We start from the raw sequence: 5982 nt of genomic DNA on the forward strand, positions 1-5982 counted from the left end.
TGTACACATCCAGACGAGCCGTTGGCGGCGCCGGTTGTGAAGGCCGCGACAGGCAAACGCCGTCCCTATCGCCGCCAGGGTTGCCAGATTGGGCTATTAATAGCCAAATTTGGCTACTTTTTTCCGAGTTGGCGTCAGAAATTTCGTTTTGGCTATGTGGCTACTTTTGGGCTACATCTTTTTCATGCGTGAAAAAAACAGTTAAAGTAGTTACAATGTGATCTGTTACAATTATAGAGTGACCGAAGTAAAAGGAATGCTAGAATCAAAATGCAGGCTATAGCAGGTTAAAGAAATTGAGCGCGTCTGCTACAAAATGACAATTTGTAAACGCTGTGTTCGAGGAAACTTATGTGCTTCAGGCGGTCAAGGATCATGGCCTTTCGATTTCTTTTATAAAGAGTGGACACTACGTTAAAGTTGCCCCCCGGAAACACGTCACGGCCTATAGATTCCACTTAATCCGCGAACTAACGCCACCCGCGCGCGCGCGCCACCGAACAAAAACTGTTGCTGTCTTCACATGTGAGCGTTCTCCCATCGACGGTGCACCACGGGTGACCATGGTACCAGAATAGAGGGAAAACACTAAGAGAACTTAAGTCTTCTAACGTGGTGCGAATGCGTAAGCATTAAATGCTACTGTTTCACTTCTGTTGCCTGGTTTCGTGATCCTCACATGTTAACCGTTAATCGTAGACGTGGCCTAGTGGTTTGGGGCATCCGCTTCGGCTGCGGTAGGTGGCTGGTTGGAAACCCACCGCCAGGCATGTTCTTTTCTTGTATTGTTTATTCTGGTTCTGCGGACACATTCTGCTCAAGATACGCATGAGGCAAGGAATGCTTACGCATTGATAAGGTCTTTCGGTTTCTTCCTATTCTCGTGGTGGACACAGCAAGCGCGCCACTCGCAAGAGCCTACGCTTTTTCTGCAGCCTCAAGCGGCACACGTGCAGCCCTCGAGATTCATTGCGAGCGACGCGAGAGCGCCGTGTCCATTGCGTAATCTGCGTGCACTCATGTGGAGCCATGGAGCCATCCTTCGGCGCTGCGCAGAATCCACTGTAACTATCGAAGGCGGCGGAAATTAGTGGCATGACATGGCATTAGATCCGTCGCTACGAGAACTTTAATCAGAATGGGCTTTGGCGATGTACATCCGGAACTCCAAAAGGAATGGAAAAAAGAGCCGGAATTCAAGGGCAATATGTTTTTCTCATTATTGTGAACGTGCTGTTAGACTGAAGATAAAATCGACACAGATTACCATCTAATGGCATATATCCTTGATTTATTCTGAGCTCATGCATATCGTAGAATGTAGCTTCAAAAAGGCGCATGCTAGATGCTTTGAGGTGACGCTCTCAGTGTGAACCTTTCTCTTAAAGCATAAAATTGAAATGTGAGGCTGCGTAATTATACAGTAAAGTATTTTCACTGTCGATGTGTCTAATCTGCGCGCGAACATTTAAAAGGTGAAATATTCCTAAACTAGAGCTGTGATTACGTTATATAGCGCCGCCGTTCTTTTCCGCGTGCAGACTGGCTGTCGTCACCTGCCTCAGGTGATATGGCCTACTGCCGCACCTGCAAAGTGGAACTGCGCCCCATCTTTAGAACCTGGTTAGCGCACCTGGTTAGCCGCACTGGTTAGCGCGCATGACGGATGGGCAATGTAACAACGGAAAGAACGCGCCGTGCGCACCCCCTCAGACATCATGTGCGGGAAAGAAATCTAATATGTAAATATTCTAGCCGAAAATTAATTCAATATGCTTAAGAAATGTCGTCACAAAAACAAATATTTTTGGCTACTTTTGGGCTACGCAAAAATTTCGCTTTTGGCTACGTTTGGGCTACAGCGGAGGCCAATTTGGCTACCTGAGGTCGGAGACATCTGGCAACCCTGAAGAAAAGAATTGGACGGCAGACGCGGTGTGCTCTCTGCTAGGCGCTGGCGAAGACTAAAGCGCTCCCACTCGCACCGATAGCCCTGCGATTACTTCTTTCCCTTCAGGATGGATGGATGGATAAGGCTGAACCCTTTAAATGGGGCGGGGACTCACTCCACCTAGCCATGACTGGGGAAATTTCGCTCTTGTCTTGGTTTTAGCCACCAGTCAGATAAATTTCTCTTTGTTATTTCTACTCGCTTAAAATCCACTTTTCCTTCACTGTCCCTAAACCCAATGCTTCGAATAAATCAGATGCCCCGCTGCTTTCAACTGCAGGGCGAAGCCCTTTACAGAAAAGCCTCCGGAGCCTCCGGAAGATTTCCCGAGCCCTTCACTACGACGTCCCTCATAGCTCGAGTCGCTTTATGACATTAAACCCCCATAAACCCCGACACCATTTTTTAATGCTTATTTGGGATAAAAATGAACATTAACATTAAATCGGCCCTTCTTGTTCCAACATCTTGTTTGTGCTCCGTTTAATCTAGTATAAATCTTTACAATCTGCACCCAAGCGGAGAGCACGGTTACCACCTGTAAACGGGAACTGCAGGGACAAAATTCGCGGCACGTTTAGTTCAAGCGTCGTGTGTTTTCTAAGATAGCGGTGATACGTGCCCACGAATCACGTGATATGAGCGATCTGGGTGCGCTGTTCGTTTGCAGGCAGATTTTCTAATGCATTTACACGCCACTCCACGGTTGCACCTATGGAAGCCTAGCTCTGATGTTCGATGTTTCTCCCGGCCTAAGTTGCACATCGAGGTATCGGTCGTCGAGCAATCTATTCTCTTCCGTTCGAAATATCCTGCCCGCCTGTGCACGTGTACAGGGCCCGACTAGCGGTTACATGCAAATAAATCAGACAAGATGTTCATTAGTCAAGTGGCTAAATATTTCTCGTGCGTCACGTCATCACACCGAACGATGCGCTCAATAGAGGTGAAGAGGAATACGATAAGCGTCGCGCTCGCACACGCATGCACCGCCCGCAGTGCAGTGCGTTTCCCCTCGCCTAGCACTCTCCCGAAGACAGCCCTCTATCACGTCTTCCTCCTCTCTTTGTCCCGCGCAGATGTGAACACAGCCGACCGCAGCGTGATTCCGGCAGACGGTGCATGAGCAGCTCACTCTGAGAAACGAACAACGCCTACCAGGTTTCATTTCAGCGTGCGCCCGATAGCTGTGAAGAAAGGAGGCCCGGTTCATCTTTCGTAAGAACTGGTTGCCATCGAACGATGTGGACGGCGAGGCTCAACCGTATTCCAGGACTCCTCAACGAAACGTCAGTGACCATCGAAGGGAGGGTTTACTCGTTCGTCTGCTTCGACGTCTACCCGGACAGTGATGAAATCGCGGGCTACCTCATCGACGTGTACACCTTCGACCCCGTCTCGTACCGGTGGGATAGGATACACACTCAGTCACTTCCCGAAGATGAGCCGATGAACATCAAGGGCCGCAGAATTGTGGCCTACGGCCACTGCGCCTACCTGTGGGATGGATGGCACATCAACCCAGTAATTAATGGTCTATGCCGCTTCGATCCCCAAGCCATGACATGGAGCCGTTCGGACGTCAGCGGCGAAATCCCGGACGCGGACACCAACAAGTCTGCGTGTGTGCTGGGTCACCGGATGTACATATTTGGTGGCATGGACAGGGATTCATCGAACTTTGTACGTTTTCTGGACCTCGATACCCTAGAGTGGCGTCGTGTCCCGACCAGCGGAGAGGCCCCCCCCGGGCGCTACTCTCACACGACGAGTGCCATCGGAACCCGCTTGTACGTTTGGGGTGGCAGCCTAGTAGGCTCACCACCCGACGACCCTTATGACAATTCCTTGTACTATCTGGAAACGACCACTGCGACGTGGGTGCGCCCACAAGTGCAAGGCGTGGCCCCGGAGGGACGCGAGTGTCACTCGGCGTTCGTGTACGATAGAGAGCTGTATATCTTCGGTGGCTGCAATGGAATTCTGAACACCTACTTTGGAGACATGCACAAGTATAACGTTGAACAGTCGTGCTGGATTAAAGTGACGCCCAGTGGATCAGGCCCGTCTGCGAGGCACTCGCCCGGCTGCTGTGTGCTTGGAGAGAGGGTGTTGGTCTTCGGTGGCTTCGGGCCTCCACTCAGCCTGGAGGAGGAAGACCACCCCGAGGACATCTCTGAGGCGGAAGAGGAGCTGACGGATCTGCACGTGTTGCACTTAGCACCGACGCTGCAGAACTTGTGTATGCTTGCTGTCATCGATGCAGGTCTGGATACGGGCGAATTACCACAACTGATTATAAAAGAGATCAACAGCATCAAATCAGGACAATCTTAATCGCAGGGTTGGTGTTGCCCGCCGACCTAACTGAGCACCTCGGACGAAGCCTCGATTGGCGGTGCGGTGGCTAATATGAAGACTTTATTGTCTCTATTTACGCCTGCACTAAGTACTTTTTTTTTCCACCTGGGCAAGAAGGCGCACGTTGCAACCGCCCAGATGTGAACCTGCATTGCGGCGCTTGGGCCGACCTCAGAAGCCTAGAGAGCAGTGAAAGTGGTTTCCAGCTTTTGTGCGCGATCTGCGAGCGCATCGAGCGCCTCGCGCAACGCTCACGTTTTGTTCGCTAAAAATGGGTGCCCGGTCACTGCGGTGTCGCGGACAACGAACTAGGCTGCGAATTCACCTCTGCTGCACATCACCTACGTCCAAGGGACCTCCACTTGCACTGCAGGAACTGCGCCTCCTAATCCCACTAATTTCCTTGGGCTCCTGAACATAGTGGTCGCACAAAGTGTTTTCGTCGTTCGCCTGCCCTCCCTGACGCGCCGCCATAGTGCGGTGAGTGCCGGTTTCCGAGTGCGCATTGGAAGTGTGTAGCCCGGAGAAGGGCAGTTCCGTTACGGACTTGAGACAAGCGGAACATCCCGTGCTTGCTTGAACAAAGGATTAACCCTTTTAGATGGACACGTACGATCTGCCGCTTTTTTTTTTGCGCGAATTGCGTAGCATTGATTCTGGATGTGTTCATGATTGACGCGGCTTCTGCCTAGGATATTCAGTTGCATTCACAGAGACTATGTTAACGCGATAGCGTTACAGGCACCGCTGTCCAGAAGGTCGGCGTTGTGAGCGAAAAATTCGGCGGCGTAGGGTGGCCCAAATGGCCGCCCGCCGGAGAAACAACCCAGATTGGTCACCCAGGTCACGTGACCCAGTAGCGTGGCGTCGTTACATCCAGCCCACAAACCGCTGCGGTGGCTCAGCGTTTGTGGTACTCGGCTGCTGATCCGGAAGACGCGGGTTCGATCCCAGCCACATCGGTCGCATTTTGGTGGAGGCGAAATTCTAGAGGCTCGTGTACTTTGGGATGTCAGTGTAAGTTGAAGAACCCAAGGTGGTCGAACATGGCCTTTGCCCTGCAGAGGTCGTAGTCAGGCTGGTGATTAGGATGATGACGATTGCAAGGTGCATCGTGCACCCATTAAGCTGCGAGCACTTACGGTGCACAGACTGATCCTTCTCTATTGCGTGAATATTATGCGGGAATGACCGCGCATGTATTGCGTGGATGATGCATGATATGATGTGCAGAAATGTTAGCTTCGCCGCTTGAAAAACTTATCGCCCGTGGTGCGTCGACGCTTATTATTTGCATTTTACGGAATGCTGTAACTTAGACATGCAGATAAGTTTGAGAAATAGCTCTTTTAGAGTGAAAGTTACGGGTAGGATATGTGTGTCAATAAAGCCATGAAAAATGTGTTCTCCATTCTCTGTATATTCGACCATCGCTGCGATTGTCACGGTTGACTGGCAGCGCAACAAATTTCAACGTGCTACGACAGCAAAAAAAAAGGCTGCGAAAACCCAAGCAAAGCGTGGACAGCGGGCGCGCACAGCAGGAAGACATGCACCCACCTCACCTAGCGGGCCCGATTTTGGACCAGTCTAGGGGCGTGAAGCAGGTGGAATGTATCAGCCGGAAAAATTAATTGCACTATTACTCATAGGGCAGACCAATTGTTAGT

Source organism: Amblyomma mixtum, chromosome 7 (assembly GCF_055824585.1).
Source record: "Amblyomma mixtum isolate Tamu chromosome 7, ASM5582458v1, whole genome shotgun sequence".
Taxonomy (NCBI): domain Eukaryota; kingdom Metazoa; phylum Arthropoda; class Arachnida; order Ixodida; family Ixodidae; genus Amblyomma; species Amblyomma mixtum.